The 27,960-nt window shown below is 39.3% G+C and overlaps 1 long non-coding RNA gene across 2 annotated transcripts; it reads right to left on the reverse strand.

Annotated features, from left to right (window-relative positions):
- Positions 1–27,960, reverse strand: LOC120501319. 2 transcript variants are annotated; one of them, XR_005627260.1, is made up of 5 exons: positions 27,837–27,960; positions 26,979–26,996; positions 23,562–23,671; positions 7,634–7,732; positions 1–761 (listed from the first exon to the last, which is right to left on the reverse strand). It is a non-coding gene; the product is annotated as an uncharacterized LOC120501319 (long non-coding RNA). The 2 variants fall into 2 exon arrangements; XR_005627259.1 differs by lacking the exons at positions 26,979–26,996; positions 27,837–27,960 and having other exon boundaries at positions 23,562–23,995.

The following is a 27,960-nucleotide window of genomic DNA, read 5'->3' on the forward strand; positions in this document are numbered from 1 at the left end:
ATTTACATTTTTTAAAACATACAAAGAAATAGGAAATAGCTAGAGATGGGTGCAACCTTTTGTGGTCTGTTCTATGGCTCCAAAACAGATATAAACCAGATGTGGTTTGGAAGCTGAGCAATTACAGAAGTACAGGAGTAAATTCAAACCAGCATATCAGCTGGTTGCGTTAATTATCTTTAGGTCAGCCTAGTATTAATGTAGTCAAAGTTTCTTTTAGTTTTGTATGTGTTCCCCTCTTCAGAGTACTCAGACAGGATAAAGAGTCCTAATCTGTATTTATCTGTAGTTTCCAAAGATTAATGCATCTCCATTTTATCAAAGCAGAATATGCTAAAGGGTGTCCATAAAATGAAGATCTGGCTATTGCATTTGCCAGCATTAAAGGCAAAAACTGGGCAAGTTTTACTTAATTCAGTGAATTACCAATCAACAGAAATTTTCAATCACCGATCCAGGTATCAGAAAAAAAACATTCCAGTAAACATCTTTTCTTCTCCTTCCTCAGGCTCACCTTAAGTCAAACACCTATCCTCCTTAATTCTTAGTCTCAATTTCCCTTATTCTTGCTGCAGGACATACTCAATCTGCCCCAATTCCTGCAGTGAAGCAGTGGGTGGTCCTGGAAGTTGGATTGTGTTCATAACAGCTGCCTGTTCTTCTCCATGGTGCTTCTCACTTCTCATGGTTTTCTTCAACTGTGCTGATGCTTCGTACTGGTTTTCCACGATCACCTCTTCCAATATCAAGAACTGCCCATTCTGAAATGAAAGAAATTGTGAAAGGTGACAGGAAGCCTGAATGGATGAACAAGAATATCCTGATCAGCCTCAAATATAAGAAGAGAGCATAAAAGAGGTCAAGGCAGGGAGAGGTGACACAGGGACATTTCTGTATTGTTCATGGACGGGATTTGTAAAAGCCAAAGCCCACCTGGAGTTGATTCTGGTAAGAGGAATGAAGACAACAAAAAAAATGCTATGGAAAATGTGGGACTGCTGCTGAATAGGACAGCTGCCCTTTGCCAAAAGACACAGAAAAGTACATGGTGTTCATGTCTTCTTCACTTTGGTCTTTACTGGTAAAAGCAGCCTTCAGCTCCTGAGATTAGTGGGGAAGTTTACTGCAAGGAAGACTTACGAGGAGGATGAGGATCAAATCAGGGAACTTCTAAAGAAACTGGACAAGTGTAACTGCATGGCACCTAATGGGATACACTCACGAATGCTGAGGGAGCTATGCAGATCCAGTGCAAGGGTACTTGCCCTTTATAGATCTTGTTGATTAGGGAAAGTTTCTAGATTAGAAGAAAGGTCATTTCAATTTTATCATCTCTCCATGTGACATATTCGTCCAGGGGAGTCTTCTTTGGCCTGGGTCTGGAACAGCTTCCTTTATTGATTTTATTTCTAAAAAAGAGGAATATATATGTGTGTATGTGTGTGTGCATGTGTATATATATATATATATATATAAAGAAGAAGCTGATGGGATGGAGTTCCAGTGATTAGACTCCAATCAGGACCTGAGCTTCAATGATTGACTGAATTGTTGGAAGACTAAGAACTAAGAACTTTGCCTGCTCTTTGTTGCAGAGAATACAAAGAATTAAAGTATGAGTTGTCTTTTCTTTCTCCAGAATAAATCTGGTTTGAAAAGTCAGTAAATTGCACAAGGTAGGCAGCAGCTCCTGTCACTCTCTAATCCTTTTTGTAATCCTTATGAGTTTACCACCTGAATCACAGATGGAGGAAAAGGAATAAGCATTTACTTGGAAATTTGTGTAAACTATTCAGTAAAAATATTTAAATTGATCATGAAAAGAATATATGGAATTAAAATAGTTAAAAACTGAGGAAAATCACATTTGTTTCACATAAAATGAAATTAGCAAATGGGGTAGGAGGACATTTCTTAACACTATAAGAATGCTATTGTGACTGACTACCCACATTTAGAAGTGGTAAACACCATAGAGTGAAAAGAATTGCATATAACTGCAAGTGATGTTATGACATTGAGCAATGCACAATGTTGGCTACATATCTGGAAAACAACCCTCTTCATCAGAAAATCTGCTGTAAAGCAGTAGAGCTAACTCCACCTTAGTTTTCTGTATGTGTTCCAGTGTCAGGCTAAGGAGGGTTTTGGGTGATGTGCCGTACCGAGGATACACTACTGGCAGAAAGATATTCTTCCTCCTGAGGACTAGCAATGTCACGTGTTCAATGTCTGTATAATTGGTCCCTGTCTCCTGATACTGCAGACCTCTTCCCATACAATTTTATTCAGCAAGATGTGTCTTAAAATCATTTTGGTTCCTTGCTCCAGACTCACCATAGTCTGCTAAAACTTTGCAGTACTGCCAGTTCTTTCAGTTTCTAACCCAGAATGATTCACAGTCATATTAAAAAAAAAAAAATCAGTGCAACATGGTCTTTAAGCTCAGAGTGTTCCTTCCCCTGTTTTCCTTTACTCACCAATATACTTAGGGAGTGAAACCCAAGCTTTCTTTCACTGTCCTTCTCAGTCTCTACCTTGCAAGACAGAACTCTCATCTACTGGCCATTTAAATCATCCTCTGCATGTTTTGTTTAAATTCACTTTGCAGAACAAAATGCATTAGAAAAGGTATTTAACCAGTGGTTAAATTCCCAGTGATGCTTTGGACTCATCTCCATACTATGCTGCAAATATCATATCTAATAAATCTTAGAATGACGTGTGACTTGTTCAGGACTGGTCCTGTCTGTGTTTCACAGTCATCCTCTGACTGGCTAATACCTTAATCTGCTGTAGCATAGACTCTATCTTGATTTCCAGTACATGAACCCCCAGTTTCCAATGGAAAATTTTACTATATACTTCTAGGTGTGTAAGTCCTTTGATGATTTAAATTCAGGACAGAGATCTAAATCACTTAATAAGCAGAACCCTGCTGCTGCTATATTTCTATCCTCCTTGAGAATAGTTAGCTCTTTCCTTTTTATGGAGAAAAAGAATGACCTAAACAGAAATACAAAGCATTGCATGTGTGCATGACCTCACCCTAGTCTTGTCTCTCTGGAAAGTACCCTACACTTGACGTGCATTCCAAGTATACACTGCTTTGCAAATGTTTTTTTATTCCCTCTTCCCAGAACTTATTTTAAGCCACTAGTTAATAAACAAAGGTCACAACCTTACTTTTATGCACAAGCTTGCCAGTATAATTGAAAGTGGGGTCATGACCCCAGAAGTGGGTCTTGACAGACAGATGTTCTGAGATTCAAAACCCCTTCTGACCTCTTTTAACACCATTAAAGTCTCTAGAAGCGTGAAGCACATCATGAGTGCAACGGGAGAAGGTGAACCTCCACTTACCAGTACTCGAGCAGTTCTGATGAGCTCTGAAGCTCTCAAACTGAGCACTAGTCACATTGCTGGGCTCAAGATATAACTCCTAAGTGTTTGCCCAATGTGAAATTAAAAATACAATATTTTTCCTTTTTTTCCCATAGAGGGTGTTTTTAAGCAAGTGAAATGAAAATAATATAGGAAAGCTCTTTGTAATACACATGTACCTCGTAAGTCTATTCTAGGCCTGTCTACTTAAGCTGTGAAATTATTCTGACATGCTGATAAAGTCTTTCCAGGCTTCCATTGGGATCATATACATCATTCCTCTCAGACAAATTTCACTCAGTTATTCCTGTGAGCTAAAATAGTTTGATTTAATTATAGAACTGTTCATGCTCAGATAGTGCTCTGGAAGGAATTCAGGAGCTAACATAGCCATTTTCCATAGAAAAGGGGCAGAAGAAAAATAAATGCAAAGACCTGCTGCCACAAACATTAAGTAGGTCTGGGACTGGCACAAAATGAAGAAATACCTTGTAAGAGTGACTGTGACCAATGATGAAATATGTGCCAGAGCACTCTGGTCCCACAGTCGTCTGGACAGTCAGTCGCCCATCTCACTTGTGTACTCAAATCTCCTTCCCAAGAGCATGAAATTGGCTTTCTCTCACTTCAGAACATGGTTGGGAGGCAAGGGAGCATGTATCCAGATCCTGGAGTTGAGAAGCTCCCTGGAGTAAACAACTTTAGACAGTGAGGCTATGTCTGTTAGTAAATTACACAGTTCCCAGAACAGTCCTATGCACTGGAATGCAATTGTCTCTACAGTTCATGTTAGAGGGCTCCCAGGTATGCTGTAGGTCTCTGCCAGCCAGCATCCCCAGATAATTCCTAGATACAATCTGTGGTCTGAACATTCCCAGGATCATTCTCAGTGGGGACTTTGCGTGGAAATCCTCTATTTTGCCATCTGAAAGAGCTTGTTAGAATGGAGATAGACTATTCAATCTGGTAAACTGGTTTAAATAGAATGTTAAATGTTCCATCAGACTCATGCTTCAGTAAAGTTATTCATGATCTGTTATTGTGGTTAAGTTGTTGGGGTCCTTACTGTAGGAGGACAGTGAAGCAGCTTTCTGAAATACTCTGAGCAAGAAGCAAGACTGTGAACCATTTTAGTGGACCTGAAGGAGGCAGAAGTATTCACTTTTTTCTTTTTCTTGTTGTATATATGCTCATCATCAATCCTGTCTGCTCCTGAGCACAAAGACAGAGGCAGCAGTGGTGCTTGGGGAAGGATATGCTAGCCAAAACCATAAAACCTTGCTGGTGATGGATCCTCTGTGACAAATGGCACCCACAGTACAGCTTAGCCCTTTCTCGATTCTGACTGGCAAAGGCAGCAACCATCATGCCCACTGGTCTCAGCCAGTTTAGCAGACTAATGCTTCAATGATCTATACCCTAATAAAAAAGTTTCCATCACTGTCACTAAAGTCTCCACTTTAAGTGTCAATACTTCCTTTCGTTCTATCATTTATTTTATTTCTTTCCTGTAGAATAGCTTATGCCCAATAAATACTTTATTCTGTCATGATGAGACTACCTTGTTTTCCTTTTTCTCCTTATGAACCACTGACAACCTTTCTTTCTTTCGATGATGTCTTCTTCTCTTTCAGTCTAGACCTATGTTTTATCTCAGTGGTCCTTCTGAATTTCAAGTAGTTTTGCCACAGTTCCTAATTATTGTCCTAAATTTGCCGAAAGGAAACCAACATGTCTCCAGAGGATAATACTTACATCTTTACTTACATATTTTGATACTTAACATCTTTAAATAATTACGCAAATGTCTATGTTCAGGACTTAAGAAAATAAACCATCCTCTGCTCTGATACTGATATTTTGAGGTCTATGGCTCTGAGCCCAGGTGTTTTGTTGTATCCAGACCCCAGAAGACAGCGGGAAGGACGGTGCATCAGCAACCAGGCTGTTGCCATTGCTGTATTTAAACTTCTCTAGACACTGGGCACTTTTGCTAGTATTTTTTCCACTGCGCTTCAGCACATATGTTCAGCTACAGAACAGCTTTTGAACAATGGGAGTCTTTTGTATTTGTCTGAATTTATTAAAATCTAGGTAACAGTGCATAGTGTGTGCTGCCCCAAGCTTTTTCAGTCAAAATGACTGAAAAACACCTTCTCAGATGACACAAGTTTTCACCGCAACTTTTATCCTCTTAAAATAAATTTTTTTAAAAAATTTAAAGCTGGTAATGAATATTCATGGCCACTTGAGTATACAGGTCTGGTGGCTATAGTTAATCATATGGAGAGAGATCAAACAGTGGGTCACAAAGACAGCACACACCTCTGAGAAAGCCTGAATGACTATGCAGTGGAATATAGAGATTGGGTCTGGACCTCCAGGATCCTTCCTAGTACATTTTACAAGTCAGACCAGACTCCTAGGGAGACTTGCCACCTCTGCATGCCTCCCCAGTCTGCTCCCAGCTTCTGGTCACACCTGCCTCCCAGAGGCAGCATGGAACCGCATCTCTGCTGTGGCTTTGTATGTGCACCCACTCCCCAGCCCAGATCTTCAGGATCCAAAGCTTTGTACAAAAGCCCCAAATACAGAAGTCGCTCTGATGGCAACAGTCCAAAAATCTGCTTTGTAAGAAGGGAAAAGTTTAGCAAAGTTCTTTTTCCCTAGCCAGCCTGGAGACCCCATGAACTCTCCTCAATGCCCACAGAGCTGCCTGCACCACTGGCAAGGAGCAGCCAACCCAATTAGTACCTTCTCTTTCAAAAAGGACACAGACCCTTGAGCCATGCCAGATGCGAGACACTGGGCCCTGTAAGAGCTGGAGCATAGACAGGTCCAAGATGGCTTGCTTCCTTTTAATTACTTACAGTTATAAATCTGAGAGTATAAACTCTGCAAGGCTAAACAATATCTTCTCCCATGACTTATTAAAGTTGAATGGCATGCAGCCTTGTTCTTTTGCCATGCTGTTTCACAGAGCTCCGTCTCAGACCAGTTGGCAAAAACTCACTTTAAGATGAAAAGCTTTTGGAAAGAGAACAGCACATTTTGAGCACATAACAAGTACTCTGAGGCAAGAAAGGTTTCTCTTATTTTAAAAGATAAGCTCATTAGGGATTGGGGTTGTGTTTTGTAAGTGATGTTGCAATGGCAACAAACTGGCTCCTTAAACATCCTAGGTGGAACAGACTCACCTTCTCACATCTCCTGCGTGCTTCTCTCCCTGCCCAGACACTGCTCCACCTACCTTCCAACCCACTGAAAAAGCTGCAGATTGTGCATTCTCCCTTTCTCTGCCTAGAGAGTTGTGTTTGACTGATTGGCTGATGATTGTGGGCCACTTCTATCCTCTCTCACTGAGTGTAAGGTGGTCTCCTGCTGAAGCAGAGAAGCAAATAAAACATGTTCTAGAAGCTGTTTGCAGCTGTGTCCCACATATCTGCAGCTATGTTTCTCATAATCTCTGCTTTCACTGCTTTCTAGTAATGAAACATTCTGGTTCACAAAAAGCAAAACCATTAAGAAAAGTTCTGACCATATTCTGTTATCTGTCTACTGGATTTCCTTCTTTTCCTGCAGGAGGATAACAGTTCTTGTCCTTTTCTCCAAGGCCAACCCTCCTGCATCACAAGTCACAGCTTTAGTATTTGCCCTCTTCAGGTTAATCACTCTCCCTTCCTCAAACCACTTCTTAAAATCCAGTTCTCATCTTCAGACTTCTCAAATCTGCCATTTGCATCAAACCCTAGGAAAGAACCCTAGGAGATCATGACAGCTTCACAAGGGTGGGTAAAGCTGTATCAAATCATCTTGGGCCCCCTTTAAAGAAATAGGTGCAAGTGACATTGTGTGACACATGTTGTCCGTCACTCCTTGTTTTCCTGCTTCACCTCAAATGTGCACAGTTTTGAGAGCATGTCTGTTCCAGCATTTCTGGGTAGATCCCAACATGAACACCGGAGGCTTTTCTCTGAATTTTTCTCAGTATTTTCTCTGAATTATTTCACCTTGTTCTGCTGCTTCCATGCAGAATGACAACTGTAACACTGTTATGTTCTGCACCTATTTAATTGCTACTTCTATATTTTCCACTGAAGGGGGGGGGGGGGGGGGTGTCTCCGCCCCTTTTAACTAGTAAATAAAAACAAAATTACAGAGTAATTTGACTACTTTGTCTTCTTTCTCTCAGACAGAGGACTAGCTTCCATTTTAGAAAAACTCAAGTTGTTTTGGTCATTAAACTCACAAAGCATATGTGGAGCCAATTGTTTTTCTTGACCTTGATGCCTGAGATGTAGCTTTTCAAAACTCTTCTTTGGCTGCATCATCACAACTTTGTACAAGCCTGTGAAAAATAATGACAAAAAAATATAGAGTATTATTAGGGGAAAATACTGACTGAGGTGTCAAAAGGGATATTAACTTTGGACCCAAAAGGGACATTGACTGTGACATCATAAGAAAAACATTCTTAAACATTGTGTTCCAAGCAGGAAAAATTAAGAAGTCTTGGCTTGGATTGATGGTAAATGCTGCCTTGCTGAAGCAGTTTGTTTTTGTCCATGCTACTGTTAATTATGTGTATATACACATGCCTATATAAATGTTCCCATGAGAATTTTTTTTTCTAATGACAAAGTGGTAGCATCATATTTCATTCCAGATTAAAATATTTTACATTATCCAGATCAAAGTAAAAATTTCAATAACAAATGGCAAATTATTTCCTTCAGTTGGGCAGAAGACAATGAGAAGAAAAACAAAAAAGGCAAGAAGAAAGCCACAGAGACAATTAAAAGTAGAAGAGGAGCAGGAGGCAGCCAAAACAGCATAGATTTTATCAGATGGGCATACAGAGAAGCTGGCTGGCATGACAGTGCATTAGGGGTTGGAGAACAAAAACGATGCTGTGAACACTGTGCTTTGCTTTGATGCAGTGACTAGCCTCATACCTAAGATGAGAAAAGACACTGTGTACAAGTGCCACACCATTTTATGAGCACTTGACATATGACATAAATCATTTTTCCTCACCAGAAGCAGCTTGCCAAGTATTGTTCTCTGTTCTGGGAGTGCATTCAATGAGCACTGCACCTACCTATTAGAGACTGAAAGCTGGCCTGGAGTTTCACTTTGAAGGTATTTTGCAGGAGCTTTCAGTCATAATGCATTCATTTCTATAGGATTCAAAATCTTTAGCTCTTTAAGAGCTACATGGAGATACAGGTACGTGGGGGTCACTCCATGCAGTTCAAGTGTCCTGCTTCCAACAGGCTCCATTTACCATCAGTCTGGGGAAAGATAGAAACCACCCAGACAACTGCATAAAGCTCTCATGGTGGGAAATGCCTTCCTGGTTCCTGTGGAGATCAGCATGTGCCCTGAAGCATGAGATTTGATTACCTTACTCCAGATCATAAAACTTTTAATGCTATTAGAAAGCCTTTAGGCTCTTAGGCATTTTCTTGAAATACAGCTACCATGTCTAGCTTGATGACTCCCTACAGAACAGGCCATGTGCCTGGTATTTCCTTCTACTAATCGTCAATCATTAATATCATCACATGAGCCCTGTACATAACCTTGCTTTTCAAGAAGCAAAAAGCCACCTGGTCTTAGATTCTACCAGAAAAGAAAGAGTCAGTCTCAAATTCAGGGCGAGTAGGACAACTTGCTTACAAGAAAGGTCTATTCCTCTACTTTCTATGAGCAGCTGTACACACACATCACTTGGAGAGCCCAGACCTTCCCATGGCAGGGACAGCCTCAGAGGAAGCATGCATCTGTCATCTGTGCAAAGGAGGTCCAGCTTGGCCAAGAGCATTTTGCCCAGAGGCTTACTCTCAGCCTTGTGCTACACCTGCTGTTTGGCTCAGGGGCATGGGTAAAAAAATGCCCTGTGAAGTAACCTGGTTTGGAGAACCTCGGGTTTGGGCTATTCTGGGAGGAAAGGAAAAAGAAAGAAAGGCAAAGTGAGATAGTTTACTGTAGGCTAAGCCTGTGATCCTCTGTAGTAAAACTGACAGGCAAAAAATGTTATGTCATTTTTCTTGATCTGCAGCATAACTACAGATGACTGCAAATAGTCTAGGGGAAGTTTTGATTCGTTTTTTTTTTTTTCTCTAGCCCCACATCCTGTGAAGAGTTCTTACGTTTCCCTAGATGAGAAAAAATGTTCTTCTTTAGACTTGTTGATACCCAAATGTTTGCTTGAAGGAAGAGCCCTGCATCTCACCTGAACAGATATACCTGGTAGCATCACTAGCAAAATACTTGCTGCCTTAAAGAAAACCAGGAATTCATTCCCTGGCTTTAAAAAAGCTTCAGGTTCTGCAATTTCTTTGCAACAATGTCTGTGAATCTCAAAAGGTTAGCTCTAGGGTTGCCCTCTAGGCACTTTTCTACCACTTTAACAGGTTTTACAGGCAGTACAGTCAGAAGGATTCTACCAAACCCTGCTGGGGCAACTCACACAGTGGCCCTGCAAGCAGACTCCTTTCTACCTTCATGCAGCTCTTTAACAGTGCAGTGCTGTGCAGAATGCTGTGGTCTTCCCCTCCTACATACAAGGATATTTCTACAGCTAAAGTAATCAAAAGACAATGAAAATGAAAACAAAAATAATTACTTCCATATTGAATACCTGTGTAGATGGTACAGAAGAGATGACAGAAGACAATATAGCAATAATTACCTTCCAATATATACCATATAGCAATAATTACCTTATTACCATATAGCAATAGCTACCTTTCTCCCTATTTAGACATAGAGCTGAGTAGGAATTGAAAGCCTTACAACTGCCAGGAAGAATTTGCCATATCTATAAATTTATGCTCAAAGATGTCAATATATAAATACATTTGAAATAATAAAAGCACAGCTGAATATATATTGGCTACATAAATATCTCATCTTTTCAGAAAAAGCATAAATCATTGAGATTAAAATGACCAGCATTGCACAGATATGACAATGAGAGAGGGAAAACTCCATCCCACAAAATTACTGGAATTAGAATGAGGGAAGGATAGATGTTCTTCTAAGGATTTTGTTGACTAAATTCTTTACTTTATCAAATCTTAATTTTAGTTGAATTTTGTGTTAAAGGCAAGAATTCAAAATTAAATTAAGCTAGAATAGCAAGTTTTTATTTTAAGATGACATCACCTGTTTTTACAGGGTTTCTACCTGAAAGCACTTTTCACCCACGACTTAGAAAATGGAGAAGGTTGACTGAGCTACAAAATTGAGATCTGGATTTTTTAATCTCCTTTTGTCTTCCAATGTTAAGAAAATTTGTAGCAAGACTTGTTTTGACACAACTAATTTATATGGCTGCAGTTGTTTGTGAGTCCTTGAATGAATCTGTACTAGAACATTTTCCCTGACATGACACTAGACATATTTTTAATCTGCCTCTGGTCTTTGAAAAGGCCACTCTGAACCTTTTAGGCTTCAATCAATTGTCACTAGTCTCGGGATAGAATTATGTCTTTCACAAACCATGTATCTCTTCACATGTAGTTGTTCTCCTTAGGATCCAAAGAGGTGCTCTTTTTGTTTCCAGCTTTTTTTTTTCTGACACCTTATTTATGCAGTTTCTATATTAAACTGGGGCAATCTGTGAGAAAGTAATGTCTGCTAAGAGGAGATCTGGAAAAAGCCAAATTAGAAACATTTCTTATGCCTATGTAATAATCGGTTTTTCATTGAATTAGAGAAGAAAGTACAGGATAAGCAGGGAAATTATAGTACTTTAAAATAAGCATCTTATGAGGATTCTGTGACTTGAATTCCTTGCTATGCATATAGAGTGAACTAAGTGATTGTTGAAGGCATGTTTGTTTGAGGATTAGCCTTCATGTAAAGGATGTATGCTTCCTAAGCCTCAGAAAATCTGGTTTTAATGTTCAACTGGCATAAAACAAACCAAGAATAATGAACCCTTAAAATCTATATTGCAAGTCTATTGGAGACTTCTGTTTCAAACTGTCACTAAAGTATTGCTTAGCTAATGGCATCAACATTTTATTTCAGAAATATAGAAATAATCACAGGCTCTCATTTTCATTGCTTTTCACTGAAGAAGGCATGATTTGGGTAATTAAGTATACCATTTTAGATTAATCCCTTCTGTTTCTTAAAAGATGAGAAAGGGTTCCTCCCCCCATTTGCATAGATTAAAACCTGTAACTGTTGTCTACTGTTCATGCTACCATTTCAACTACTTCCTAAAGTTAACAACATTAAGGCTTGTGAAGAAAATAATTGATTAAAATAAGTTTCATCAGTTTTCTCACTTCAGTAGCTCAGTAAAAACTTTGCAGGTGGTATCGGTGGGTGGGAAATAGGCATCACTCTGAAGATGTTCACCGCTGCAAAAGGGTTCATTGCTGCACTGCACTAACAAAACTGAAAATTCATTTTTTAAGGCAAGCAACTGAAGATTAACTTGTCCTCTTGAAAAATTATTTCTCTTTCCAGAGGATGTTGAGGAGCTTGAGTCAAGCTATGGGAAATTTTGAGTGGGTTCTGTCCTGCTGCTCGCACTTTGTTGGTGCTGGCCTCTGTAGCCCTTACCTTCAGCCCTAGATCACAGACAACAGTCCCACAACAGCAATGCACTTACATCACATAGTTGACAGCTGATCCTTGTGCTGGTTCACTCAAAAAGACCCCTGACCTCAGTGCTTGGGTGTGTTTGGTTATTTGTAAAAGCCCACTGTCTTAACTCTGACTACAGGCAATAATTTTCTTTCCTACCTCAGTGGATTGAGACTTTTATTTATCAGTTGCTCGATAGATTTGCATAGGTACTTGGCAAGAAGAAAGTAAAATAATTATTTAAATAAAATAAACTGTTTATCATCCTCATGTATTTTAAATTATATTTCATATCAATAGATTCTAAATCACACAAAACAAACAAAACTAGTCAGAAAATTATCATTGGGGAATTCTTGGGGCAATAAATATACTTCCAGAGGCATGTCACATCATGTTAACAGTTACTTTATTAGTCTGTTAGTCTGTACTAACTAGTGTGTTGATTCTTTTGGTTTTTCTTTTTTTTTCTTTTTTTTTTTTTTTTTTTAAGATTCTGCAGCTCGTTGCTCCCTGAGAAACAATAAAGCCTTGGATTACTCAACAGGAAACCATATTTTTTTCCAGAAGAATTTATTATTTCAACCATTCTTTTACACTTATTCTTCTGGAAAACTCAGCAGAGGAGCAGTTTTTCCCAAAAAGGTTGCAAGGACTTGTTCATCTGGTCCTGATGAAGAAATCCTCTTCTGCAGTTCCACAGTATTTATTTTTGAGCTTCCTCATGATGAAAATAAACAAATAGGTAAAAGCAAGTCGTCTTGTTATATATCTTAATTATCCCTTTCAAAAGCCTTAGTTTAAAAAGCAATGTGGCACCCATGAGAGCAAATATTCAGAAACTTCACAGTCAGAATTTAAATAAGCTCATGCTAGAGAAATCCTATGCTTCATGTTTGACAGATGTGAAATTGAAGCACAGAGTTTGAGGAAAACTAAGTCTGTTGTGGCTCAGTGATTTGTCAAAGATAACACAGGAAGTATGTGACAGAAATTTTAATTTAGGTTTCCTAAATTTGTGGCTATCATCCTGACCATCCTCCTACCTTTTTCCTCTCCTCAGTAATATCACCACAGTGATCTTTACCAAGCATCAAACACATATTTTGAGAGGAAGTGGGAGGTAGCTGCTAAGGCTAAAAAGAAAGTCTATGTTTTAGAAAGAAAACAAGCCCTGTACTTGCCAGCTGGCATCCACAGTTAGAAAATGAGCTTTGCTTTCTGTTCTGGGTGCAATTATAAATGCTCTTCCTTGTGGACATGTGCAAAATATGCATAGAGGAGAACTGCCACAAGTTGGGCAATAAAGTAACCAAGCAGCCAACACCACTAACACTTAAATACCCTGAGAACTGCTTTCTCTGCGAAAATGTCTGAGGAAGTTTGAGAAGGTTTCCACTGCTGTCAATTCTCTCCTTTTTCTCTGGGCAACAAGGAGGCTTACCCTTGCTCTGCTCCTGGTCTTGAGACTGAACTGAGAGAGAAACCATCCTTGCCTAAGTAGCATCATGGCTGGTCTTCAGAACATAAAGCTTTCTGCATAAAACAACCACATTAAGTTTATAACAGAGAACTGCTGTGGAGAAACATCCTGAGATTGGAAATTGTGCTTATGAAGTATCCTCACATTCCTGTGCATCTCTGGCATGCCATACCCCTACGAAGTCTGCTGCCTCCAGCAAAACAAGGCTTTTTTTATAGAAAAGGCTTCTAGCCATGACTGCAGTTGAGGGTCTGTTGTTTTGGAATGACCTTAAGCATGGGCCACATCCATCTGCAGGACACAGGAGAGCATGTCCTCTTTATTATCTCCTCCAGAGAGAAGCAAACATGTGAGAAGGTAAAACTGTACAGTCACCACTGACAAATATACAGTAAAGGGGCAACTCTGTTGTAAAACTGTATTTCTTCTCAGCAGTGGAATTAAACAGTGAGATAAGTCTGAGAAAAATAATTCTCTGAAACTTTTTAGGAAGTGATTGTTGAGTTTTTTGTTGTCACACAGAGATGACTTTGCCAGAACCGTGAGAATTCAAGCGAACTCAGCGTCCCCATTTGAGCTGAAAATGGCCATAACAAACAACTGGAGGGTGCTGATAGCATATTATCCTACATGAATTCTTCACAATATCCTTGCACTGTTCATTTTAAAAGAAGAAAAACATTTCCTGCCTGGATACATTACAGCAGAGGGCAAATGTTCTGGAATGACCCGAGACAAAGGCAGGGGTTTTGTTTTGTTTTCTTTTGTTTTAATGAGACTCGGAGAATAATAATTGTTCAGGATACCAACAAATAGCCCAGTTGGGCTTTTGCTCTAAATCTCAGAAGGAAGAAAAACAACCTCCCTGGACTGCAGATATTTTTTCCTTATATTTGTCTTACATCTCATCTAGGAAGGTGTGCTAATTATGGGAGGCTGGTATTGCTTGTGTGAGACAGTAAATTAAAAGGCTTTCAAGTATTCAGATTTCTTCCTTATATTAAGGGTGATACAGCTGCTTTTTCTCAAGATGTTTCTTTTCCATAGCTGTGGTTGTAGAAGCAATTATGACTGCTACTAACCAGGCACTATTATTCATCAGCACTGAAACAAACGCAGAAATGGAAAAATAGTCCTTATGCTTGTATCTTTTTCTAATACATTTTAATAATTTCACAGAAGAAGTTAATCCACACTTAAATATGCACTATTTATTCAACTGAAGTGTTTTAAAATATCTTGAATAATATATTGAGTCCCTAAAGTCAGAATCAGAGACAGACTTGATTTGGAGCATCTGATTCATTTTCCCATCAGAAGCAAGACATCTGGCTTTGAACTTTGACTAGTGTTTTCATTACTTTTGCTCATCTGGCTTTAAGAGAGCCCTTAACACCACTGTTTAGTGCAATAGGATCCAGGACCAATGTTTTGATTGCATTCAGAAATAATTTCTTGTGTAACAGAAGAATATATACAAAGATATTCAACTCCTGCTTCTCAGCCCAACCTTCTGTAAGGTATAATATCAACACTCACAAGAAGTTTCCACTTTCCTCAGCTCTTAGTTCAAAGGAGAAGTAAAAGAGGTACATGTGGATGATTCTGCTTTCACATCACTGAAAGTCAGGACTAGATCCAGAAAGATCAAGTGAGCTGTACTAGCACAATGTTACCATAAGCAGGAACACAAGTGATATGCAATACTGCTGTAACTCCTGGCAGACAGAGTTCTGCCCTCTTGTGTATTTGTTCTTGTCATTTTGACTCTCTGCCTAGAACCTTTTCACATGCTGAATTTTATAGTTATGCTAGCCCCTGTTTATTTCTTTTTCCCTGGTGACACCCACTCTCAGACATTTTCTTTGAAGTTCTCCTGATAAGGTTAGGAAATCTTGGCAGATCATGAACTTTGAATAGAGTTGCTGAAAGAAGACTAACATTAGCTCCTTCTTTAGGCCACAGTTGCAATTTTTGCTATAAATCTCTGGATTATTTAATTTTAAAAGTCTTAATAAACAATTTTGAACTCTAAGGGAAATTTTTTATTTATGTTTTCCACTCTCTACTTAAATTGTGAGGAGTTTCTTTGCTCCTCACCTTTTTTTAGCACAGAGAGCTCTTAGCAAAGCGTTTATTATTAGCAACAGCTAATGCATTGTAACTGGCAGCTTTAGGTATGCCCCCTCTTTCTTATAAATGGAATTGGTAACATACAGCATTAATTCTTCCCTCGAGCCTTTTTGCATCATTGTATCTCTAATATATTTGACTATGAATATACTTGAATATGTGTGCTTGTTACCATGCTAATAATGGAGTAGGACTCATATCACATAACCATCACAAAGTGCTCTGTGGTCAAGTCAGCCCCTCTGGATCCTTCTGTAGTCAAAGGAAAGAAACCATTACTTCTAGCCACCAGCCTTTCCAGCTTCAGATCAGTGAACTGAATTGCCTTGCTTTGGTTAGAGCCCTACTCTAGAGAGATAGCATGGACTAGATGTCAGCTTTCAAGTGGCAGTGTCTAAGTGAGGTGAATATAAATTCTGGTCACAGGAGATGACATCCCTAAGCACACAGTGCGTGGAAAAGGATAAGACAAGAATTAGTGTTTACAAGTTGAGAGATGATAAATTTCACTCCAGATTCTTACCATGAAAATGTTAGCATGATAAGACTAAGGGCAGCAGAAGTTTTAATAAAGCATCCTTTCCCAATGTGGACAGGCAAGATTCTGAATTTATTGTGAACAGGTATAATGACCAACATTCAAGTGAAGGTGAAGTATAAGAAAACCTCTCAAAAGATCAGGAGTGCTAAAAAATTTGCACAGAAGGTAAGTTAGATTGGTATAATTGGTTTGGCAAGACAATGAAAAGGGGATACTTTTCCCTTTTTACAAATACAATGCAGAAAAAAAAAATACAAGCAAGATTTAAATGAAAGCACAGCACTGAGAGAAGACTAGGTGGGAACACAGGGACCGCAGACACACGATGGTTGTCAGAATGGAGCAGTGCAGCAGCATGTCTTTCAGGATGTGTGATTAACTCTTGGCTTTATGTGGGACCCCAGGAGAGAGGCTGAGAGCCCTCCATTCAACAGAAATGGCGAGTGCCAGGTCTTTTGAAAGAGGTATAGCAGATGCCTCCATTTACACAGGACTCAAGCCCTTCTGTGGTGCTGACACAACACATATCACTGCTAAAAACAGATTTCTTACAATAGTTAAAGGAGTGGGAAAAAATACTGTTTGTCCTTCTGTACTCTATGCTTCCTTGTTTTTAAAGTCAACATTTTGCTAACTGCTTGCACATGTCACTTTAATACATGAACAAATGTCTCAGAAATGTACCTAAAAAATATTAACAGCTATTTAATTTTTCAATTTAAATCAAATATCACTCTTCCAAGATAGGAAAAGACACTTTTACAACAACCTTCTGCTCAAACTACTGTTAGAAAGGTTATAACCCCTTGAAAAAGATGTGTGAAACTGAAAATACTGGCAATCAGGACAGCAGAAGATCACCATTCTACACTTCTATAAGAAGGATTTGGAAAGAATGATACTTATGACATCAGTTATCACTTTCTTCAAGAGCTTAAATTTTTTTCTGTAAAGTTTTTTTATCATCTTACTAATGCTGTAAAATATGTTGTTGCATCCCTAAAAGTGGGCCAGATTAGGCAGTCAAAAAGGAATTAAATTACCATCACTTTAAACAGAACTTGCTGGTGCAAGTAAGGACTTTTTTGACGTAGCCAGTGCTGTAGAATCTGACCCAATATTAATAGACACTAGTGAAATGGTCTCCAGTTACAACCTTATGCTCAATTTAGAATAAACTGTATTAATGAGGAACAGTTTGAAGTACACAAATGCTGTGGAGAAGTGTTTATTCTGCACCAGTACCCCATTATCAAAACTGCATTTGATACTAGTAGATATTTTACCCTTCAAGTGACCACTGAAGGGGAAGAGATCTTAGAGAGAATTACAAATTTTGTACAAAAAGACATTTTGATACAGAACTCAGTCCAGCCAAAAATATTTACATGCTAAACGCTATAGGTCTAAATAAAAATAATCCTTAAGGGAGCAAGAGTCGAAAGGTTGGAAATAAAGAAATACACATGGGTGAATACTAAGACACAGGACACATGCAGTGTGCATGGATCAGAGTGGACATTAGGTACAAAAGCAAAGCTAAGCTTTTGAAGTACAGGTATTGTTGCAACACTAGATTTTTCTGGCTGTGCTCAAAAGCTTAGATCTGCAGTTGCCTTATACCAGGCCTCAGCAGAGCCGGGCACCTGAGAATTGAACACCAAACCATGTGTACTCCATCACTCACAGCTGCTTAGGAGCAAGTCAGATGGCACAGGCTGAGCTTTGGTACCTGCTTTCCCCAAGATTTTGCTTGATGCCAAAAGAAGAGTGAGTCACTTTATGCAAACATTGGGTAAAATATAGAAACTGCGGCCTGCTAACCCTTCAGTGTCATGCTCCCTCTCCCTCTCTTTCTGGCCCATTGTGGGTTCCTCATTGCATAAGGTTTCCCCTTTAATAGAGCTGTGGAAAACAAGTTTTCCAAAGGCTAAGAAATTCTTCAAGGACATCTGAAAGCAGACTTCCCATGAACTCGGCAATTCTATTAGGATGAAGTAACTTGTTGAGAACTAGGGCAGGATAAATCTTACCCTAAATGTCCATGAAAGTGTAAGCTATGACTTAAAATCAGAACTGGATATCATACTCCTAATACAGAACTAGTTGGTGCTCATTCTTCTGCAGCTCAGAAATAACTAGATTTGAAATGCTTTAAATTAGCTTCTTGTTTGTTTGTTGGTTTGTTTTTAGGAACAGTGATCTCTACTCAGGGATCAGGAAAAGTAACAGCACAGCACTTTGAGCCTGCTCACACCCACTCACCACAGGAACAGGTCAATATTTTGTTCTTTTTATAACACACCTTTTATATTATGTCTTTTTGTATCTGGAGCCCAGAAACAGAGATACTACTTCAGGTCAAGAAGCATGTATTCCTGTTGAAGATCTTGCATTCACAGAAAGGCCAAAAGCAAATAAGAAACAGACCCTCACTGCCAAGTTGGTCTCAGTGCTGGGGGCCAACCTGCTGGAAAGCAGCAGTGGTGAAGGAGTGTCCATGAGCCAGCAGTGTGCCCTTGTGGCCAAGAAGGCCAACAGAACCTTAGGATGCATTAGGAAAACCACTGCCAGCAGGACAAGGGAGGGGATCCTGCCCCTATAGTCAGCCCTGGTGAGGCCACACCTGGAGTGTCCAGTTGTAGGCTCCTCAGTGCAAGAGAGACATGGAGCCCGTGGAGCTGGTCCAGCAGAGGCCAACAAGGACTGGAACATCTCTCTTGTGAGTGGAGTCTCTCCCACTGGAAATATTCAAGAACTTCCTGGACACAATTCTGTGTTGTGTGCTGCAGCATGACCCTGACTGAGCAGGGAAGCTGGACAAGATGGCCCACTTCCACCTGACCCAATCTGTGATTCTGGAATCTTTCCACAGGCTACCAGTGAACCCTGGGTGTATTTTCCCTGGGCAGGATGAAGTCACCACCTCAGGAAGCTGTTCTCACAGACCACATGAGGAGCCTTGAGGACCAGATGTAGAAGGGCTGCCCCTTTTCCTTGGGTATGTCCAAGCTGCAGCCCAAATTTGTTTTTTATCATATCTGTCATGCACACAATGACTCCAAAAACAAGTTTGTGCTTGAGAATTTCCACATCTTCATGAGCCTCAGGAAGTTAGCTTAGAACTCAGCCCAGCTGTATTTTGGACAACCAGAAGTTTCCCATTGGCCCCAGTCAGGACTGGACTGACAGGGATGTTTCTGCCAAGACAAGCACTTCCTTTAACAGTGGGTGGGTAACCTGGAAGCTTTCAGTCATGGGAAACAACTGGAAGTTGTAGTGTGGTAAGTATCCCCAGGAATTTGCTTAGAAAAAGGAAGCTGAGGATACAAAAAAATTTCTTTGCTTTAGTCTTCAAGTACCATAACACATGGCAGGCAATATTTAATCTCATTTTTCCCAGCAAAGTACTTTTACAAGTTTGTTTTGTTTTGGTTTTATACAATCTGTCTGCTAGTTTCTGCACTTTCTGTCTCACTAAATCCCCTTTTCTCCTATTAAAATGAATAAAAATATATCCTGTTCTGAGCTATTGACCCATCTCATGGTAGGGCACTTCTGTGACTTGGAAAGCATTACACCCCACTGGTTTTGTGGTGATATCTGGCTCTCATCAAGATGTAGTTTCTACTCACTCATCTTTCTTTGGACTGATATATGCATGTTAAAGGACAATATTACAGAAAAATATTATAACATCCTGGACAAACTGCAGCTAGAAGCTTAAAAAATCCTGTGAAGGATGTGTAGCCTAATATTGTTCCTGTGGCTCACACTTTCTCAGATGCAGCTTCTGAGAAAATCCAGCACTATAATGACCACACTTTTCCATGGCCTACCCCTTATCCTGCATTAGAGCAAACAAAAAAACAGGAAAAGTACCTAGAGCTGCCTTGACAACTGGGGTTGAAGAAGAAAGCGAAAATTTTTTGACAGAAAATTTGGTGACAAATTAACAAAAATATTAAATATTATAATACTCCACTGAAAATATGGCAACATAATACCAGCATGCTGGAGGGACTTTATGCTCTTAATTCCCTCTTTAGGCAGAGTTCTCTGGTTAAACACATTTTCCAGGGCACAACAAAATCTCCCTACCTGGAGAGGAGATCTGTTTCATTACAACAACCAGAGCGTGCCATTACATCAGGAAATTTGAACACAAACTTTCAAGTATACTTCTGCCCCAAAACTAATTTATTCTGACTACTGGCATTCTACTTTTCCATAGCTATCAATGTGTAGGATAGTAGATAAAGAGATAGGCATGTAGACAGGCAGACAGACAGGCAGATTTTCTACCAAAGGCAAGCATCTTCTCAAGAACTGATTTTGAAAAGAGAGTTTTCAGACATATTAATAAAACTGACTCTGACAGAATAACCAAATATTAAAATTGATAGCAATTAAAAGTCAAATTGCAATGAACAGAATCACAACCCACCTACAACTCTGTGGTTTTGGCCACATTTGTCTCTTTATGATGAAATTGGGAAATGCACTGTAAGCCCAAGTCATGATCCTGCAAGGCTAAGAAGATGCTGGATGTTGTTTTCCACAGAAGTGGCAGACGTGCTTGAATTCATAGTCCTCAATTTGATATGGAAAGTCTTGCTATGGAAAAGTTTTTCTGATCCACAGTAACAATAAAACAAATGGTGTGCCACATGCAGTTCTCCTTGACTAACTACACTGATAGTTGGGTCCTATTGTGACATTTTTGAACACTATATTATATTGTTGTCATGTCTTTACAGTTTTTAGATCAGAAATGGCTGGACAGCTTGGAGGAGCAAAACAAGTAGTCATTTAACCTGTACCCATTTAGAAAATGAAGTCCTTGAAAGATTCAGCTTATCATTCCTGGATGTTTTATGCAGGCAACCTCTGAAGTGATGTAGAATAAATTATGTGGAAAGAAAGGATAATTTCACTTCAGAGCTCACACTCTCAGCTAATGGGAATAAGTCCTTTTTTCTTGTCTCTTTAATTCTTATTTTGAAAATGTAATTATTGTCTGGGAAATCTGACTCCCGTTAGCCACCTGCCAAGTACTGACTCACATCTGTGTACAAGATGTTCCCAGCTCTTGTGCATGTATTTTAATCTATTTGCAAAATGGCCACTTTCTAAATGCACAAAAAGAAAAGGAAAAGGACACCCAGTATAACCAAAGGGTCAACTTCTGGGGGCTTTTTCCCTCTTACTTGCTCCTGTTTGCATCTTCCCACCTTTGATGTCTTTTGACAGCACTGCTCTATATGGTTCAGAAGGAATCATGGACTATCAAGCACCACTAAGAAAGAGCAAATCTCCAGTCCCTGTTTTGTGACAAGATGCTGATGAGCTAGTCTACAGTGAATACACGGTGTCTTGATAACAAGCTGGCTAAAATGGTTTAGTTCCCATTCCTGAATTACCAGGTTAGAGCATTTCTTTAGTGATGGCAGCATTCAAATGTAGTAACAGTCATGGTACCAGCCTTGCATTGATGCCATCTTCCAGCACACTCAGTGACGTTTGGGCACTCCCGAAATTAATTTGATCAATTTGGGCTCATTCACATGTGTGTGTGTGTGTGTGTATGTGTACATACTGACTGAGAGCCAGGAAGTAAGGGAGACTTGCTAGTTTACAATGTGTATGGGTCCTGAAAAGGCTTTGCTTCTAATAAAGAGTATCACTTACAATCAACCACCTAGACAGGGAGACTTGCTAGTTTACAATGTGTATGGGTCCTGAAAAGGCTTTGCTGCTAATAAAGAGTAAGTATCACTTACAATCAACCACCTAGATTGGCATTGCACTCAAATTTGGTTCAATCTCCCATCAAGACACTAAGGGGAAGAGGAGCACTGCAGGCAGAAGAGCACCGTCAGGTGCAGATGGAGCAGTCCTTGCACCCAGAACCTTGACATCTACCAGTGGATACCAGTCAAGCAACAGCTTTTTAAAGCTACACTAGTGCATCAGTAATCCAAGCAGACTAGGAAAGAAATTCCTGTGGGAGTTGCAATTTATTTCCTGTTAGTCTGTTGCTGACTTCCTGCTGGCTGTTCTTGCAGTATAGCACTCAAGGAAACCTGAAGTCGCACTGTCAAGACTTGCAGCCTTTAATCTGGTGAGTTGCAAAAGACCCTGGAATTTTTGTAAGCTGGAAATAGCTGGAAACTTGTATTAAGACAGACTGGGACAGCACCCCTGATCTCCCTGACGTGAATTGGTACCCATCTGGTTGTTCATCAGAAATGTGATGGTTGTGACTCTGTTGAAAAAGCAATTGCTATATAAATAAGACTGTCCAAATCACTTAATGAATACAGCCCTTGGTCCTCAATATCCTTGTTCAAAATGGTACAGACCAACAGGATGAACCCAAGCACTGTTGAAAAAAAAAGACCAAAGTCCCTTCTACTAAATGCTAATAAGCCCTGTAGGTTTGATGCTTTGGGGTTACTCACAGGAGATTTCTTCAGGGTAATGCAGTATGGAGGCAGAGATGGGGTGCACTCTGGTAGGTAGGTTTGCTCACAAGGAGTAAATGCACCCATCTCCCTGGCATTCTTTTTTGTCCACAGTGGCCAACTGTGCCTGAGGGAAAGTACAAGGAGAGCTATGCACAGAGTGATGCATTCATCTGGAAGAAATGGCTGCTGTTTCCTAGCTATAGGTCAGCATTGCCTAACTTTCTCAGTGAGTATTTGGTTTTGAAATTCAGACTTCTTAAATGATTCAAATGATGGAATGCTGAAACCAGAAAATAATGGAAAAATCAGAGAAAACAAAATCTTCTGTCTCCTGAAGAGCAACTTGAGACTTTGGCTGTTACTTCATCCACTGAATCCATTTGGCAGAAGTCAACCACATAATATCTCCACAGCACATGCAACTGCTTCAAAGCACCTTCCGGTTGCTCTCATGCTGTGTTTCTACAGAGCGCAGAGTGTACTCTTTACTGTCTTCTACCCTGACCATCTTCAACCATAGCTATTTCTTTAGGAGAAGTACAGAAAATAGTCAAAAGCCTTCCTGCCAACAAAAAAATTAGATTCCCATTAAGTAAAGAGTAATGTAGAGACTTTGCTTCCACAAAACAAAACAACTTTGTTTAGACATCTGTATCTGAAAGGGGTGAATGCTAGGACTGGGCAAGAAAAAAGTTAAACATGAAATTTTCCACAGTAAATAATGACACAGGTACAAAGCTCCAGTGAGGGAGCTTTGTGAGACTGACAAACATTATCAACCAAGATAATGATGCCTGAAACCATGTATCATTATAATGATAGCAATAGTATTATTTGTTAGGGTTTTCTTAGATTCCTGAGTATGACTGACATGACCTTAGGGAACTACTCCAGGATGTCAGTAATAGTCTCATTGCCTTCTGGAACAGCTTGAACTTACCATGCAAGTCTTGCCGTACCAGTCATCAGCAGTTCCAGCCTCATCACACTGGCCAGCCAGCTTTCGGCAGCAGCTGCAGGGACAACATGGCTGGAGCTGCTCCTGTGTGCCTTGAAGATAAAAAAAGAACACCCTATCTGACTCACTGAGTTAATACCTATCAGCTCTGCCAACACTGTGTTCAGTGTCTGGGAAGCTGATATAGTAAATTTCTGCCCATATTGGTAATGGCAGTGATTCACTGAAGCACTTGGAAAGATGTTTAAGATCATGTAACAGGCTTAGGATTTCTCTATCTGGCAAAACAAATAGGGATTTAAACTACCATAAATTCTCCCTGAAATATTATTTTTTGCATTCATTTTCTTTTCCAATTTTAGCTGGCTTTCTGTTCTCAACCACATCTTTCTTTCTTTCTTTCTTTCTTTCTTTCTTTCTTTCTTTCTTTCTTTCTTTCTTTCTTTCTTTCTTTCTTTCTTTCTTTCTTTCTTTCTTTCTTTCTTTCTTTCTTTCTTTCTTTCTTTCTTTCTTTCTTTCTTTCTTTCTTTCTTCCTTCCTTCCTTCCTTCCTTCCTTCCTTCCTTCCTCTCCTTTATTCTGCCTCTCTCCAACTCTATATTTCTTTTTTTTTTTCATCTTTTTTCTTGCTCCATTTTTGTCCTCCCTCAAAAGTGTGTATGTGGACAGCCCAGGAATAACTGTTACAGCTCAGACAAAAAAATTGTGTGCTTCTTCATAATATTTCTCAGATCTTTCTTTTCTCTTGTTGCAAATGAAAGGTTTGAGTTTCAATTTTAGAAGAACAGGCTGAGTTACAAGAAACATATTAGTTATATCAAAGTGTATGATCTTGGATTATGATCTGTTGATACTGATTATTGCTGTGAGCCTGAAGTTTGGCCAACATGACTGTACAGAAAGTTTGGACCTTGAAGTTTCCATAGGACATACTTAAACCCATTCCCCTTCCTACAAATTCATATTAGTTTGCCAGTGGCTGATTTAACACACCAGAAAAATTACTGGTATATACAAATATTATATAAGATGAGAAGAAACAAGAAAAGAAACTCTAAAGTGTTAATGGTGAAGATCAGGGAAAGGAAGTTGCAAGGTTCAGAATAACAAACAAACACAGTGGTTTTATTTTGGGAATATGGGAAAATGGGTTTGTGGAAAAGAAGGAGTCTGAAGGGTAGAAGACAATGGAGTTGAACTGAAATTGAATTCAAGCGCTCCAGGGCGGTAGCAGAAGAACCTCACTGAGCAGCTGCCACAGAATCAGTAGAAACTGAAATCTTGCAATTCTTCTTGGGAAAGCTGGACTTTCAAGGAAGAAAACTTATTCTTTACCAGTCTCTCCTGCTGCCCTCCCCACTCCCAGGAATAGCTCTGGATATCAAGTATGGTATGATGTTGAAGTACGTAGAGGTCCAGGGATGAGTCGTCAGTGAATTCTATCTAGCATTATTAACTTCCACTAACTTTACTAAGTTTATTTATTTATTTAAGTTTATTAACTTCAGCAGAACCTCTGAAAATAGTACTATATTTGGCAGGGCCTAAACAAAACCCTGGCTTATTTTGGTGCAAATTAGCACAAGTCGAATTTTACTGATTTAGGTGAGACTTGAGACTCTGCCTAGGACTCATTTTCCTCAAGTGAAAACCCAAACTTAAATGTTCATAAGGACCTAGCAGTGGGGGAAAAGGGGTTTTGTTGTTTTCTTAGCTGGTTGGGTTTTTGTAAAAATCAGGCAGAAAGAGCAAAAACAAAGTATGCAGCTCAGTTCATTCAAGGTGGGACGAGAGCAACAGACAAGACTGATGCCTCACAACAACATACCAGCCTGGAGAGTACTCAGTACATAGCATTCTTCAAATATTGAAACAGAACAGTGTTTAGAACCTCAGTTTGCTCAAAAACACTGGAATGAGAAAAATACTAAAAGAAAATAGTTGGCTACCACTTACATGGCTTCTGTTTCCTTGGAGCTGGCAGAAAATATGTTGCTAGAAGCAGTAATTAGTGAAATTATAGAAAGGGACAAACTGAGGTCTAGGTTAGTTAGACGTACCTATTGCCTGCCAGCTGTAAGGAGAAAAGAAAAGGTGTACTTTTCTGGCTTGTTGGTTTTTTGTGTTGTTTTTTTTTCTTTTTGCAAAAAGTACCCTGTGGCTTCACTGAGGAACTAGAAAACCCCCTCACATTGACACATCCATGGCATATGGTACTCCGTGTTTTTTTCCCATGTGTGCCTTACTTTTACTTTTGGCCATGTAATCAAATGTTGTGAACCTGAAAAAAAAATAAAAAGCAACCAAAAACCTAAAGATCTATGGGCAAACAAGATGTAGTACCAAATATTTGAGGCTGATGTGGTAGAAGAAGAAAATGGATCAAAAATTTGTGAATTATAGCTTTGACACTAATGGGGGAAAATGCTGCAACACATTTCACACCCTAAAATATTTGCTGTTTTCCTGTCTTTGCATGGGGCCAAGTTCTTCTGCTCCTGTGTGCACCTACTCATTATAGTTCAACAGCATCAAATGCCAGTGTAGAATGACATTGACCAGTTGCCTTTTAAGTATCTTTACATGGAAGTGAGAATATTTGCACATTAACTGAAGGCTAATCATTGAACTTCCTCAGGGAAAGAAAAAACTTGGGTCACATTTTCCTTTTTTGACTTTTTTTCTTTTTCTTTTTTTGGGGGGGTAGGGGGATGGGAGGGAGATTAAAAACATTTGATTTGGCCTGAAGTAAAAGTGCATACTTCACACATATTTCTAACCAACCCCCAAAAACAGTCTCTGGCTTTGAACGTGTTGAACAGGAAGCCATTTAGTGTTGGAATGCTTGCTTTGCTGGTCCAAGAAACACACGTACTTATTACTCCTGAGCTATCTAAAAAGTTTGAGGGTGAAAAAGTTTAATTTATATGTAGAAACTTGTTTCCTGTTTTGTTTTTTCCCCTTGTGTGCCAAGTCTGTTTTTTAAACTCTGTGATAGGAAACACATTTCCCTTTTTCTCCCTTTCATCCCACTTTATTTACCCAGCTGTATAATTCACTTCAATTTATAGCTCATACTCTTACCTGGCTTAATGTCCAAAGACACAGTCAGAGAGGAAAAGATGGATGTTGTGTTTTCATGGTTACTGAGGAAAGGGAAGAATCTGGGTGGATGTGAAGCTGCCTTTATATCAATATCAAGGGAGTGGTAGTGGGAGACTTCTCTTTCAGGATGTGCCACAGTATATGTTGAAGGAAGGTGAGGAAGAGGGCACGAGGAAAGCTGTGCCAGTGTAGAGCGTCATGATTATTGAATCAAGTTATGCATGCATTAAGTCTACTTACTTTCTCTGAATGAGATACCCATCTCAGCAACTTTACTCACTTTGGAAGTACTTACATGTAGAACCATGAGCAGCTAAAAATAAAATTAAGTAAAACAAAACAAAATGATATAACAATAATAATAACATTAATAGTAGTAGTAGTAGAAAAAACCAAAAGATCAATTCACAAATCTTGAAGTACACAGAAGTGTTTATGCATGAACTCTACAAAGGACTTAGTTGCACAAAGAGGAAGAAAAGCCTTTCTGAACAAGAGCCGTAAGATCTTATAATGAAATTTTACATATTAAACTAAGATTTCTACAATTAAAACAAAACTAGGGAATGGCTGTAGAACTGTTTTTTATTATCATTAATGGAGGTGAAGGTAAAGTGATGGCTAAAAATATCCATTGTACTCGTAACTATAAATGTCTATTACAGCTAAAAAGAACTGCCAGACATAATACTTTTTTTACTTTACTATTTAGAGTTATAAGACTATACCAGCCTATGGAACAGTTTCAGGTTTTTTTTTCCCTGTCCCAGCATTTCAATATTATCCAGTATAACAAACAAAAAAAACCAACTTTCCAAGCTAGTAAGCAGAGTAAATGCACCAAGAAGAAATCTGACATGATTCCTCTTGTGTACTCTCCTGGGAGTTAGGGGATGCAAAAAAACTATTCCTCCCTTTTGCACTGCTCTTCCTATGCAGGTCAAATGCTGTATGTTAATAGCCTCCAATTAAAGTTTAGCGTAAATGCACACTATTTCTTCTGTATCTGCAACAGATCCTTCAGTTCCTTATACCTCTATTGCTAAGAAAGAAGTCAATAAAATAGTGATTGCACCCACCAAACCCACCCAAAGCAATCCCCTTTCCTTCAAGACTATGTGGCTGGGGCAGACAGGTTGCCAAACATCATTACCTGCAGACACAACATCACCTCCACACAGCTTCTTAGAAGGCCACGCAGAGGACTGAAGAGATTTCACATTTCTGCCAATATTCCTGGCCAGACTGCCTGCCACACACCAGCTGGTGCAGGATTG

Source organism: Passer montanus, unplaced genomic scaffold, assembly GCF_014805655.1.
Source record: "Passer montanus isolate IOZ18808 unplaced genomic scaffold, ASM1480565v1 scaffold2, whole genome shotgun sequence".
Lineage (NCBI taxonomy): Eukaryota > Metazoa > Chordata > Aves > Passeriformes > Passeridae > Passer > Passer montanus.